General features: G+C 46.6%; 1 long non-coding RNA gene across 2 annotated transcripts in view; it reads left to right on the top strand.

Annotated features, from left to right (window-relative positions):
- The window catches only part of LOC309526673, a 29528-nt gene that overhangs the window by 1035 nt on the left and 13056 nt on the right, over window positions 1–15437 (top strand). For both annotated transcript variants that reach the window (XR_014216821.1, XR_014216822.1), the window contains exon 2: window positions 5804–5850. This is a non-coding gene — a long non-coding RNA (uncharacterized lncRNA). The remainder of the gene's footprint in view (window positions 1–5803; window positions 5851–15437) is intronic.

Raw genomic sequence — 15437 nt, 5'->3', positions numbered from 1 at the left:
ATTCTAGTCTAGCCAGGTGTAGCCAATGTTAAACCCTCCAGATGTAGTGGACTTCAACTCCCACCAGTATGGTCAATGATCAGGGATGATGGGAGTTTTAATCCATAATGTCAGGGCGGAAGCAGTATGTTATCTAACCACTGTGCAACACTGCCTCTGAGCTGGCTTTGCGGTGAATTTATACCAGGGGTCAGCAACCTTTTCCAGCCATGGGCCGGTCCGCCATCCCTCAGACCTTGTGTGGGGCCCGACTATATTTTGAAGAAAAAATAAATAAACGAATTCTTATGCCCCACAAATAACCCAGAGATGCATTTTAAATAAAAGGACACATTCTACTCATGTAAAAACACGCTGATTCCCAGACCGTCCATGGGCTGGATTGAGAAGGTGATTGGGCCGCATTCGGCCCACAGGCCTTATGTTGCCCACCCCTGATTTATATTGTCTCCCCCTCATCTGCTAAGAATTCCGACCATTGTGTGGGCCAGGGACCTCTCAGGCATTCTGTTGTGACAGATTTGCATTTAATGATTCTCTGGAGCAAGAAGGCAACATGTACAGTAGATGTTCTAACATATAGGTGGCCAATCTGTGACACTGACAGGACATGTGGCCCAGGCAGGAAGTGCTTGTGGCACTGCTGGATTAGAACAGGAGGAACTCTGCTCTGGGAATGGCACAGAATTAGGCCTCCATTATTGAGTGCTTCTGTCATAGGATTTCAATTACACAGAAGGCAAAGCCACACCAAGGCAAGGGAATGCAGGTGGGAAGGAGCTTCATAGGTTACACCAGTGTGGCAAAGTCACACACTCTGGTAAACTTCTATAAAAGATTTACGGGTTCTGACCAGATGACACCATATGGCTGTGACAATCTTGTCAGATGGGCAGGTTATAAGAAATGTTGTCATTGTTAAATTATTACTATATTATAGGCCTCTGCAAAAATGATCATGAATGCATCCCTCTACACCAGTCCTAAAGATATTTTATTGGAAATAAGCAGGGTGGCCGTGTGTCCTACTTTACAGAGAACAGCACTCTCTTTGGGAAGGCTGTCTAGTCCAAGTCTGATTTACCTATAAGGAACTGTAAAAATGAGAACATCAGCAGTTCTTAGTCAACAGACCAAATGGTCACACAAGACATCTGGTGTCTTTCCCACCATGGCAAAATCTATTATACAGAAATTATATAATAGAAATTTCTAATTATAGAAATTTAAATATGCAAATTGATGTCTTCTTTTGTGGCGATACAGATTTCTTTTTCGGTAATGTGTAACTGACCACCCTCAAAGTAAGTCTAATTGATTTCAATTAATTTACTTTTAAGCAAGCATGCATATGATTGCAGCCTGAGCCTATAGAAGCAGCTGGGTGTGTACAGAGATAAAGAAGCCAGCTGAAAACAAAGCTAGATTCAACCTTTGTAAAATGCGGGTTGTTGTTGGCATGCGTCTGTCTCGGGAAACAATGAAGAGCGTGCCTTCGGGATTGAAGTCAAACCACTGGAGAGTTTCAGTGCCTGCTGTGGCTGTAGAGATTGATATGGGAGAGAGACATGTTTTGTTGCAACTGGGGCAGATGAAGGTGCCTGGTTGCGCTCATGTAGGTGTACCATGGCATTTCTTCTTTCTCCACTTCTCTCAGGAGTCATTGTTCCTTTGGTTGCTGCTGTGGATACACAACCTGTGTGTTCAGGTGCTGCTGTCATCTGCAAGGGATTCCTACACGGCGGGGTTAATGTTGCCTGCCTTCATGTCATGTTTCAGACATCTTTGTAATGCAGAATTGTTCTGGCAACGGGCCTGGTGCCTGAAGCCAGCTCTCGCAGAGCACATCCTTGGGGATCATGCCATTTTCCATTCTGTGGCCATGACCAAGCCAGCGTAGTCGTCGCTGATCTAGGAGTGTGAACATGCTGGGAATGTGGGCTTGAGAGAGAGCATCTTTGTTTGAGACTCTGTCCTACAATGTGATGCCCAAAGCCTTCCTGATGCAGCGCATATGGAAGGCATTGAGATGTCGCTCCTGGTGGGTACAAGTTGCCTACAACTCACTTCCATAAAGCAGCGTGCTCAACACACAATCTTGGTAGACCTTCATCTTGGTATTGGTTGTTAGCATCACATTCTCCCATACCCTTTTGGAGAGGCAAGCCATTGTCATAGTTACCTTGCCAATACCATATCCAGCTCAGCATTTGGTGAAGAAGTTGCTGGTTATGGAAGAGCCCAGGTAGACAAAATTGTCTACCAGCTCAAGAATGTGGTTATCAGTGCTGATGCGTGGAGTGTTGGCGACGTCCTGACCCAGCTGATGGTCAGACCGAACTCTCTGCAGGTTTGGGCAAAATGGTTAATGAGTCTCTGTAGAACTTCCCCATAGTGTTAATGCTGTGAGTCCTTCAGCCTTCTGCTCAACCTGATGTATAAGCGTAAATACAACCATATGTCACAAAGACATGACAGTCTCCAGTGACCTTTGGCCCCCACCCCCCAAAATCAAACCAGAGGTATACGTTGCCACCCCTGAAATCCCTTAACACTTGGCAATGGGGTGTGCATAACCATATTTTGTGGAGATAAGGGAAATTGCACAGAGACAAGTATGCAAAGAAAACAAAGCAAGAATTATTTCCTTTTCCAGTTTCGTACTATAAGAGGGTTCCACCTTAAGGAATTTTGTATTGTTATCTAGTCCAAGTGCTTTGTCAATAGCTGTCACCACTACGTTGACAGTATGGTCCACATGTGTGCCTCCTCCTTGATCTGGTGTGTTGCTGATTTAATGGGTTTTCCAGTGACAGCATGCCTAAAGTATGTTTGCATGTGCCAGATTGGCCACACGTGCCAGGCTACATCTAGGACCCTGCGTGTGAAGAAAGGAAGCAGGGGAGGGCTATTGCATTTACTGTGTTCTTGACATGTGTTGCATAGGAGGACTGCGTGACTTGCCCAGCAGTACACAAATACCCCGGGATGCGGGTGGCGCTGCCTCCACTACCAAGTCACTTCAAAAGAGAGGGCAGTTCCACAAAGAAAGCTTCTTCCTCCACCGAAGTGAATGGGGATATCTGCAGGTGCTCTGGATTGAGAGCAGAGGTTTAATACAGGCTCTTCGCTAGAACCCATATGCAGATGCATAAGCCTGTGTAGCGTGCACATGCAACACACAATTATCTATAATTTAAAACATTCCTCTTTCCCTCCTCTGCTTGGCCTGTGATCTCGGAACCCCACCCTGAACTCCATTCTGTTTTTTTCACTTTATCTGTTTCCGACACATGCCAACAGCTGTTTGAAGTTGCCTCTTGTTCTCCACATCAACAAGGATTGTGTTCCGCCAGAGACTGACAGTGAGTGAGATTTTTATAAACTAGCCAGAATTTTCAAACACTAAAAGGGAGAGATGGGAGTTTGGCAATTGCAGGACTAGTCCTTTGCCTGCCCGCCTGCCTGAGCCTCCCTCCCTCCCTCCCCACTCTCCTATTTATATAACCCCCAAAGTCATAAAAATGACAACACATCCAATAGAAGGGGATGGATCTAATTTACCGCCAGCAGCCCCTATAAAACCGCAGATGGGCTGTAGCCTGGGACTTCTCAATTAGATTATATGCTAAAATGGAATTCCATGGATTCTGTCCCAGGCCTGATGGTTAGGGTTAAACCTGGAGTCCCAACTGACGGAGAATCACATGCAAGAGCCAGGGAGCTCTTAGCTCTGCTCAAGCCACCTTGTAATGAGGAGTCTCATAAGCGCATCCCCTCTACACTCCCCGAATACCGGAGTATTGTTTGGCATGGCAAAGGATGCTGCAGAATCTGGCCTGCGTGGCACTGCACTTCATGTCCTTTTGTAACAGATGTGGGCAGGACGTTTGTATTCTGTTCTAAGAAACAGAATAAGAATTATGCAGTAAGGTACTCCACCTTCTATGCCAAGAATGGCACTTTTATAATTCTGCAAATTAGGCCAGTTTATACCACATTTGTGTAAGTTTCATAATTACTTCTGTCACTAGACATAGGGAAGGGGAAGGAACTATACCGGGGATGAAAACCTTCCCCTGCTGAGCTTTGGATCAGCTATCAAGTGTGTCTTCTCAGTCATGAGGACTGCCAACTTGCTTAAAAATTAAATTATATTCTCAGGAGGTTGCATTCTGCACCCAACTCAAAATACTGTGCTTCTGAGGCGTTGCAGAGGAGACACGGCTTTTGATTTGCCCATGTATCTGAATATCCAAGAAAATGGGAAGGACTTTATCTAGGGACATAGGGGAACTACCTTGTTCCAAGGCAGACCATTGGTCCAGGTATTCTTCAACCTTTTTCTATGGTAGTGTACTTGCTTTGAATCCAAAAGGTCCCGGTTATCTAGTGTCTCCAGTTAAAAAGATCAGGGATCAGGTGATGGGAAGCACTCATCAGTCATGAATCCTGGAGAATGGTTGCCTGCCAGAAAATGAAATATTTAGACTGGACACACATTCTTATGCTCCTAAAATGTGCTGGACACTGAAATGTGCCTGCTTGATCTATTCCAGGTAGTGTGTTGACAGACTCTCACTCAGTTTTATGGATGCTGGACTTGCAGGGTAGCTTTTTTAGGTTATGAGCCAGGCTGGTACAGCTATTCTCTCCTACATCTTCCGCTCCTCCTCCCAGAGTTGTCATCCACACCTTCGATTTGTCCATCAGGACTACATGCCAGGATCTAAGAGGACTTGCAAGCTGTACAAGTTAACCTGCCTGCCTGCCCCATATGTAGGCCTACCTGGAAGAACAAATGGCATGAAAAATCTCCAAGGCTATCCCCCAGTGTTTCTGCTTGTATTTGCACCTAGTTGCACCTGTTCTGCAAACAACATGAACATAACAGTCATTCAAGGACAGGCAAGAAAAAGCAACAAGGACATTGCTCACTTCTTCTGGAACACTAATGCACACATTCAAGTGCTCCCCCCCCCACTCTCTTTTAAATAGTCCTATCCAATGAGCCACTGCACTGCGACTACAGCTTTGAGGATCAATCACGCACGTATTGTTGCTGGCATGAGAGCTGGAATTGGGTCCCTGCAGTAGTCCAATTGCTGACACAGATACTAGGAGGATTGTCACCAGCCAGAATTTTTACTGGCCTCTCCAGAATTTTATGCTCTTGTCCTGTTGCCAGAACTGGGGGATGCAAAGTCAGGGATAAAAAAAGATCTCAACCAAGGCATTATTGCCATTATGGTGCATACAAGTGCTGTTTTGGTACAGACTTCAGACAAAGTGTTGCTTGAGGGCAGTGGCTATACCTATGGGCCAAAGAAACATGCACATGCTAGAATACCTGTGTGTTACTGATGCAAATGTTTGTACATTGTGCTGCCACATGAAGTGTCATGGTGCCTGTTACTGGGTGCATGTCTTAAGACTGTTTTGGGGTCTGTTGGTTTCCAGGCATCCCAGAGGAGAGCTAGTTTATCTCCTGCTCTATCTAGGGATTGGCAGAGTTTCCTCACAGGCAGGTCAGCATCTGTGGAGTTGCGGCCAGCCCAAGGTGAGGCAGGTGAGGTAGATGCAGAATCCCAGCTTTTGCCGCACAGGAGGGCAATCTTTGCACAAGCAATGAAAAATCCACATCACAAAGGAAAAGCATCCTGCATATTTTGTCCTTTTAAACAAGGGTGCATTTTTTTTTCTCATAGGAAGAGGAAGGAATCATGAGGGGCTATAGACTTGCTCTTTTTCAAACAAGTCAGCAGGGAAGATACTTAACGGATTTTTCTTTCTTTCTTTCTAGAAAGTTACTGTCTCTGGTTCCTGGAGTGACTGTAGAAGAACATGAAGGTAAGTTTTCTTTGTTTTTGTTTTGGCAAATACCTCTTTTTTCATCCTTATTCCTCTGCTGGGGGATTCTGTGGCTGGATTTGTAGTAGCCGCGTACAGCAGCCTAAAGTTGTTGCTCTTAATCTACGTTCTGGTCTCATCTTGCGAAGCGTTTTGGCTGTGTCTTGCTGTGGGACAATAATTGCTCAGAAACAGTTCAGATAGACATCATGGGCACACCTTGCCCCAGCACTGCTGCTGGAGGTAGTTGTCTAATTAAGCTCACACAGTTGCGGAAATTCAGAAAACCTCTAGTTTCCTCGCAACTTTTACCCCCGCTCTCCTGAAGAGGAATGCCTTCCGCCTGCCACATCATGGCATATTCCAACCCCCAGGTAAAGGGGACCCCTGACCATTAGGTCCAGTCGTGGCCGACTCTGGGGTTGCGGCGCTCATCTCGCTTTATTGGCTGAGGGAGCCGGCGTACAGCTTCCGGGTCATGTGGCCAGCATGACTAAGCCGCTTCTGGTGAACCAGAGCAGCCCATGGAAACGCCATTTACCTTCCCGCTGGAGCAGTACCTATTTATCTACTTGCACTTTGACGTGCTTTTGAACTGCTAGGTTGGCAGGAGGAGGGACCGAGCAACAGGAGCTCACCCTGTTGCGGGGATTCGAACCGCCGACCTTCTGATCGGCAAGTCCTAGGCTCTGTGGTTTAACCCACAGCGCCACCCGCGTCCCCTAGGGCCTAGCCCAAAAGCCAAGGACACCAGCCTCCTAATGTTAATTTCAGATGTAACTGACAGCTCATTTGGGGGCACTGCCACACATAGGGGCTTGCATTTATTGCTCATTTTTTTTTTAAATGGAAGCTGTTATCCTCAAGTCTCTACCCATGGGCAGGTCCCATGGCAGCACTAACACTGCAGGGCCCTTGTCAGCAGCTGCAGCTACAGTAGTGGGAGCTGTGAGTTAAAGGACACTTTCATGTTGACTTTGTTAAGGCTGCAGTCCGATACTCATTACCTGGGACCATGGGTGTAGGCGGGGTGGGGGGCAGCTGTCCCTCCCCATCAAAGCAAATAAATAAAAATACCAAAAGTAGAAATTGTAGACAGATTCGGACAGATTTTTCTGAGCACTTGGGGTCTAAAAAGAAAGTAATTTGAAACAACTGCCGTTGAGACATTTCATTCCGAATCTGCTAGATGGAGCCATACAGAGGATGATGACAGGTAGGAGTCATGCCCCGCCACCCAACATAAATCCTGGCTAAGCCCATGCCAGGAACCAAGTCACACTGAAAGTAGTTGGGCCTACTTCCTAGTAGGCATGTAAGATTTGCTTTGTATGTGTGATTTCCATTTGGTGTGCCGGCTTAAATGCCTCGAGTGCAGCCCAGAACACCTGGCTGCATGGGCATAGGCGGGGGGGGGGCAGAGAGGGGCAGCTGCCCCCATCAATAAAAATACATAGCTAACTGAGGTTCTGCTCCCCCCACCAACAAAAGGCCTGCCCCCCCCAACCAAAATCCTAGCTACACCCATGCCTGGGTGAATCTAGTACAGTGGTACCTCGGGTTAAGTACTTAATTCGTTCTGGAGGTCCGTTCTTAACCTGAAACTGTTCTTAACCTGAAGCACCACTTTAGCTAATGGGGCCTCCCGCTGCCGCCGTGCCGCCAGAGCACGATTTCTGTTCTCATCCTGAAGCAAAGTTCTTAACCCGAGGTACTATTTCTGGGTTAGTGGAGTCTGTAACCTGAAGCGTATGTAACCCGAGGTACCATTGTAAACTCAATTCCCCAACCAAGCTGAACAGCCTCTTGATCCCAAACTAAGCAGGGTCATCCAGGTTTTCTCCAACAGGCCTAGAAACAATGTGCGCTTCTGCCTTCAACTCAGAACGCTTCAGCTTGTATCAATCATCCCTTGCTGGCTTCCATCAGCATCAGATTCAGCTTCTGACATTGCAGTCATGTGAATCCACTAGGACATGCAGAATTCAGCCCAAACTTGACTTTTCTTACATTGCTGCTAGTTCATTTTAAGCGACGGCAGTTGGTTGGTTGGTGGGTGAGTTTGCTGTGGTGCATGAACAACAGATCCCTGTGTAACACTGAGTAGTGACTCGCTGGCAGACTCGCGTGACCGCCCTAGCACAAGCTGATGCAGTTGTAACTCTTTTTTACAGGTTGACGTTCCTATCTATTCAGTGTACGGTTGTGATAGTGCAAGTTCATTTTTGCCACATTTGCTCAGGGATGGAGGGTATGAAGTAACTGCTCAGCTTCTGAGCAAAGAGCATGGGGTGGGAAAAGCATACGGCACATAGATGCAGAGGAGTTAGGGTCAAGAGCCAGGGCAGCCATAAAATCACTGGGTCCCTCATTGCTATTTGATGTACCTTGAGATGTTTGGCTTCCTGTGAATATATAGGACTGGTAGACAATTGCTCAAAGTTCAGCCCATGTCATCTTTCTGGTTTCGCAAGGCAGGCCTGTTTCTGTAGTACCTTGTACACAACACAACATAACCTTTCACTGCAGAGGATAGAAACCCCAAGTAGGTGATCTGTAGCTACTACGTATGATAGGTATGCACTGCCTGCAGTGCCAGACACAACATCGCTCTGAACACCCGTTGGCTGGGACTCACAAGTGCTCTTGTGCTCACGTCCTGCTTCCACAGACTTCTGGCTGGCCACTGTGAGAACAGAATGCTGGACTAGATGGGCATTTGCCCTGATCCAGAAGGGCTCTTTTGTTCGTACGTAGTCCTTAGAATTGTCACTGGACCGTAAATGAATGTGTGAAGAAGGGCACTTGGGGACAACAGGACAGTGACTTTGGGGGTTCCTTCAGGCTTAGGTATTAGAATAAATTGGATTGAGGCTACATAGGCACCATACTTTAAAATCACAATTACCATTACCACCACCCCCAAAAAAGAAAAAAGAATCCTGGGAACAGTAGTTTGTTAAAGGTCCTGGGAATTGTAGCTCCGTGAGGGCTAAACTATACTTCCCAGGATGTGTGTATGTGTGTGCGCGCGCTTCAAATGTATGAGTGTATCACTATACCATTAAGAGCACTTCCCCTTTGGGTTTAAGGAAGGAGGATCAAGGAGGCCAGCGTCAGTAGGAGACCATTGTTGCTCTCAGGCCATCCACCTGTTTGCAGCCCAGCTCACAAACATGTTCTCTCACTGTTGTCCTTCTCACTACCAGCCAGGTGATGGAGGGAGCCCGCCTATTTGCCCTTTTGGCACAGAGCAACTTCCTTTCCTGTACTTAGGGGCCATTGTGGCCCTTGCCTGGCTAATTCAACAATGGGATCCCCAATTAGATTTTAACACTTGCCGGGTCCAGGAATTAGAAGGGACTCGGCGGGCGCCATACAGCCTAACTCATAACACTACTCTGCTCTTCGACAGATTTTAATAACAGGCAAGTGTCACTTTGTAGTGCGGCATAAATGGGTAAACTGCTGCCCTCCAGATGCTGCTGTACCACAACTCCCATCATCCCTGACCGTTGGCCATGCTGGAAGGAATCCCACAACATCTGGAGGGTGACAGGCTCTCTCTGTTTCTGTTTCTGACCCATTCAGGCTTCTAAATTTGGCTGCTACTGTAAAACACGTTCATAAGCAATAATGTTTTTCACCTGGGCTCTCACTGCATCCACCCTTTCAGATCAAATCCACATGGATGAGCCTCCCCAACTTATGCTGAGCACTTTTTAAGCTTTCCTACATTCCACTTTAACTGTGCCTCCTGCTCAGTGGCAAATGGACAGCCCCAGAATGCATAGAAGTATTTTGTTTGTGCCAACAAATGAGATAGTGCGTCTCAGCCAGGACTCCTCAAAACTAGTTTCTCTGCTTTGCTTTTCTCCCCCGGGCCATGAGAAAAATCCAGACGAAAGGTTTGTGTGCTCATGTACACACACACACACATACACGCAGTCACACTGTCAGATTAGCTCTGCATGAGCCAACTGCACACTCCCACTGGAACAAACTCCATGCCGCTTGTATAATTTGCAGCAATTGCGCTGGCTAACCACAAGAATTTGCTCTACAAAAGGTCTGCAAGGAGGTGGGCCATTTCTGCCTAATTCCCTCCAGGTGCCACTCAAATTCTTGCATCTCAAGATCAGCAGGTCCTGGATTCTTTTTTGCATACTTGTGAGTACACCCTCTCTTATAGTTCCAAACTTACAACACACTGGAGAGTGGAGAGACCACCCTCATTTGATGACAAAAGGATATAAATCCTATAATAAAACCTATAATATATTTTAAGTTACATGATTCTCTCCCCTCCCAAAATTGCTTGCCTTCTTCTATATTCTTTAAAATCCAAGTGGATTTGCAATAGTTTTGTTACGTGACAACAACAATGACTGGTACATGTAAAGTGTGTTGCACTAGTGTTTTCCACAGTATTGTAGTTTATGTACTTTCATACATAAACTACAATACGCAGGTGGTGCTGTGGTCTAAACCACTGAGCCTCTTGGGCTTGCCGATCAGAAGGTTGGCGGTTTGAATCCCTATGACAGAATGAGCTCCTATTGCTCTGTCCCAGCTCCTGCCAACCTAGCAGTTCGAACGCATGCCGGTGCAAGTAGATAAATAGGTACCGCTGTGGCGGGAAGGTAAATGGCATTTCCGTGCACTCTGGTTTCCGTCACAGTGTCCTGTTGCGCCAGAAGCAGTTTAGTCATGCTGGCTGTATTACCTGGAAAGCTGTCTGTGGACAAACGCCGACTCCCTCGGCCTGAAAGCAAGGTGAGCACTGCAACCTCATAGTTGCCTTTGACTGGACTTAACTGTCCCGGGGTCCTTTACCTTATTTTCATACACATGTCTGGTAACTATGGCCCAGAGTTACCAGCATTCAAATATGTGTGAACATGGATTATTAAATACACACGTACACACAAGTGTTTCTTTCACACAGCTGAGGGACACCACAACCATAGTACTGTACTGGTGACAATGCAATAGTTCTAGTTGCTCCTTAATGCTTATAGTTGTCCTTAATGACAAGGCACAACTTGGTGACATTATGCAGTTTGGAACATTTTAATATGTTGGGGTGTAGTCTTGAGCTGAAATTTCATACAATACCCTGCTATAGTTCTTGCAAACTGCCTGGGAAAGCTTTCTTTGCTTCTGTCCCCACAGCAACATATATTGATTTGCCCATCAGCAGCAAGTAGGACCTCCCAGCTTTCCTTCCTTCCTCCTCCATTCCCAACAAATCGGATTAACAGAATTGACTACAAGGGCCAATTCACACTTTCCCCTTTTGAACTGGATTTAAACGGCTACTTGCAAAAGGGATTGCTTGCTGATAGGCAGCGCAGATGATCAATTAAAATTCCCTCTGTTGGAGCTAATGGGCTTCTTAAACTGTAAGTGCATGGAGTTGTCAAGCCCAGACCTTGAGAAAGCTTTAAAATGTGCTTTTAAAATTCACCTGGTATAGGCCTTACTATTACATACACAGCAGCTCCCATTACTGCAGCACTATCTGTTTTATGAGACTCTTAAGGGAACAGGAACCCACCCAGAGTCTGAATCTGGCAACTCTGCCAGAGCAGCATCATGACACAGATTCAGAATAAATACAGTTGACACCTCTGTTGTGCTTTCCTAGCAAGGCTTTGTGCCTTCAGCAGCTAGAAGACAAATAAAATGAGTGGGGAAGCCTTTCTTCTTCATTGTGGCCTCCACCTGCTTGACTGCCTATTTTGCAGGTGCTGAAGGCCAGGGGGGAAAGGCAATCACCACTCTCTGAAAATTAGAGGGTTAATTGGTTTTAAACCTGCTACCCAGGGCGCGCTTAAAATATACTTCCCTTCCCTAGTTACCCCAACCTGCTTTCCAGATTCCCTTTTTGTTTTGAGCAACATACTGAGGTTTCTCTATTACTCTTGGACCAACAAGTAAGTAGAGCATGAGGATGGAGAGGAAATGAGCTGAACTGAAGCACCAAAGTGAGGTGCTTTTCCTCTCTGGGAGTGCACAGGGATGGCGTTTCTTTTAGTGGCAAAGTTGTGTAATTATAGCAGCTGGAATGAATGGCTTTGCAGATTGAGATGGTAGTCACAGCTGGAGCAGTCTTCTTGGGGTCTTTCACTCTTCTTGGTCTCCTCCAAAGAGCTGAACAGAAACAGAAAGCATGGGCCATTTTTTTTAAGGCCGAGGGCCAAATTCCTTCATGAATGATCTACCTGGGGCCCATCTGCTAGTAGTGAGCAGGGCCAGAGACAAAGAGACGCCATGGAGCAAACTTTGTGCCGTAGTCAGAGGTTTCTGAGGTGTGTGCATCTCTTCATTGCTCAACCAAGTGAGCCAAAGGTAGGAGGACCGCATTTCAAGAATACATTTCAGCAAGGCAAAAACATGTGAGAATGTGTATGGTTACCAGATTTTTTTCAATGAATCCGGGGACCCTTTTTTTTTTTAAGCTGAGTAGCAACAGGGACTAAACTTTGACTAAACTGCAGGAGGCAGTGGAAGACAGAAGTGCCTGGCGTGCTCTGGTCCATGGGGTCACGAAGAGTCGGACACAACTAAATGACTAAACAACAACAAGCATCAGGGAGTGAGTAGTGGAGATGGTGAGGCAAAAGACCCTGGGCCCAAGCATACATGCACATTGTATAAAGGTGCAAAGTGCTTTCGCACCCCGTGAAACATAAATGCACAGAGTTTTTAAAAAACTGGGCAATAGCCACTCATCTGCGACTCCCAAGCATCCCCCGATCAGTCACAACAAAGGGGGCAGGGGGCAGGAGATTGTACAAGACACAAAATATGCGCACAAGACACATCATATGGGGACTTCTGGTGAGGAAGAATGGCGGGCGCCATGGCAGCGAGCAACTCCTGAAGCAGCCACAGCCAACTGTGCTACCAGACTGGCTCCGGGCTGCTGAGGCTGCCACTGCCACATTTCCTGGGGACAGATTTGCAAATCTGGGGACATTCCGGGGACGGAATTTGTCCAGGGACAGATTTGCAAATCCAGGGCCTGTCCCCAGGGACTGGGGACGTCTGGTAACCCTAGTGTAGTGACTGTCACAAGGGATGACTATGACTATGTCCATAGGAGTGGACAGAGTAGTCTGGAGGAGGGGTGTGTGTGTCACATATTTGGGGCCTGAGCCTCAGGTTGCCCACTGGCTGAAAATACAGGGTTTGTCTAGGTCCAGGCATGGCCAAACTTGGGTCTTCAGCTGTTTTGGGACTACAACTCCCATCATCCCTAGCTAACAGGACCAGTGGTCATGGATGATGGGAATGGTAGTCCCAAAACAGCTGGAGGGCCAAGTTTGGCCATGCCTGGTCTAGGCTGTACCTGAGCTTCTTAAGAACAAATATTAACATTTCTGGTCCTTGGTTACCCCAATTGTGTGCTGGGGGGGCAGTTCTAACCTGTATGTGTTTGTTTCCATTTTTGCCATGGTTACCAGATGATAGTAAAAAAGAAGAAAAAAGGCCTAACCTGCTTTGTGTGCCTTTAATAGCCGCTTGATCTACTGAAGTGAGGAGCAGAAGCTTTTCACAGAGGGGCACTATAATCTGCTAGTGTCTGTGGATCGAGCTGCTGTTCAAGGCGCAGGAGCTAGTAAAACTGTTAGCAATTCTAATTAGCAAATAGGTGATTATGCTGTGTAGTTTTAATCTGCTTCTGCTTACGCAGAAGGGAGAAGAAACATGGTAGGTACTGAAGCTGCAGCTTCCAGTCGCTGCAAATACTGCTCTGCCTCCCTGTTCCCACCTCCATACCTGAGATTTCTCCAGGTATTTCCCACATACTTTCAAAGTTTGTGGGCAACCCTCCCTTCCTTTCCACCCACCTCTTGCAAGGAAAGCAGAGATTCTTAGAATGCTGAATGTTGTGACCTGCTTGGTGTGGTTGCAGGTTGTATGCAGCCGTACCTTTGTAATTCTGAGGGGTGGAAACTGCCTCTAAGAATGAATTGTTAAATGGGCCCACTTTCTAGGTGTGATCACCCACAATGTGCCTTCATACGGTCACTATTTTGTGGGAGAGAGTCAAGCGCATCCCCAGAATTTAGGTTTACTCAATTGAAGAGGATTGCAGTGCTTTGTAGGCCCGGCACAACAAACTTTAAAAACCCCCCAAAAAAACAAACAAAACCCCATACCAATATGTTTTAGAGTTAAGGAAAGTGACAGAGACACACACTTTAAAAAGTGTGGACTGAATAAACAGTCAGCAGCCAGACATATAAGCAGCCTGAAAGATGAATGCTCATTGTTTTATCACATTCCTGCAAACAGATCAGAATGAATGCTCAGTAGAGGCTGGGCATAGTCTAACCTCCGCGTAAGCAAACCAGGATACATGCTCAAGAAACAGGCTGTCTGGAGGAGCCCTTAGTCATCTGTAATACTGTATACTCTACTGCAGGATGGCCTAGGTTGGTATCTCCCAAGCCAGCCAGGGACTGTGGGGGACAACAGACAAAGTCCTTGGTGTCAAGCTCTTTCTGCCTTATTAGGGGCAGGTGCCAGTGTTTCTTGCATGAATAATTAAGCCTGCCTCATTCCTGATTGCTTTGCAATACACTGGTACCTCAGGTTACATACGCTTCAGGTTACAGACTTCGCTAACCCACAAATAGTACCTCGGGTTAAGAACTTTGCTTCAGGATGAGAACAGAAATCATGCTCTGGCGGTGTGGCAGCAGCAGGAAGCCCCATTAGCTAAAGTGGTGCTTCAGGTTAAGAACAGTTTCAGGTTAAGAACGGACCTCTAGAACAAATTAAGTACTTAACCCGAGGTACCACTGTATTAAAAACTAATTGCCACTAACCGATGAAATGTATTTTATTGATCAGAGTGGCTTGTGACTGCCATTATTCTGTGCCCTCCAACCGCTGGCAGGAGGTGTCATTTGTCTTGATTGCGGAGCCTATTGTGTAGCTTGAACCTGCTGAGAACTGTACCCACTCACCCAAATCTGCAAGGAAAGAGGAGCCTCATCTCCCAGGGTTGGCCAATACTGGGAGGGTACAAAAAGCCCTCCTCTCTCTCCCACCTGCAAGAGAAAAATGGCTGCCACAGGAAGCAACCAGCTCTGTCAGCCTGGGACTTGCCACCCTCCCTGGTGCAATGGAAATAAGATTGCCAGCTGATCCCTACTCTCAAGCAGGGTTCTTTTGCTTCTTAACAGTCACATGATAGAAATTCAACATCAGAAGCTATCCACATCATGGTAATACAGCAGCAGTGGGGCTTCTGCTCCTGTGACCTGCCCACCCCTTTATTGGGTGTTTTTCATACAGCTGTTAAATGCAATAAAGCCCTATTGCACACAAACTGTGGCAATGCTTCTGCTGGATCAAGTTGACTGAGAGGGACATTGCACCTGTGTGTGTTGTGGCTGCCTTTATGTGTCAGTGAAACAGAGGAGTCCCAGAAGTGTGGCGCTGGCTGAAACCTTGAGATTTCATCCTTTAGCTTCAGTTAAGTTGTAGGCGCAGCTTCTCTAGGTTGTTCCTCCTCTGATCCTTTTGGGCATCTTCTTCCTGCCTGCTACCATAAGGAAGCAAGAGTG

The sequence above is a fragment of the Podarcis vaucheri genome (assembly GCF_965113315.1).
Source record: "Podarcis vaucheri genome assembly, chromosome: 2".
In the NCBI taxonomy this organism is placed as follows: Eukaryota; Metazoa; Chordata; class Lepidosauria; order Squamata; family Lacertidae; genus Podarcis; species Podarcis vaucheri.
This window is presented reverse-complemented; position numbering and strand designations above follow the sequence as displayed.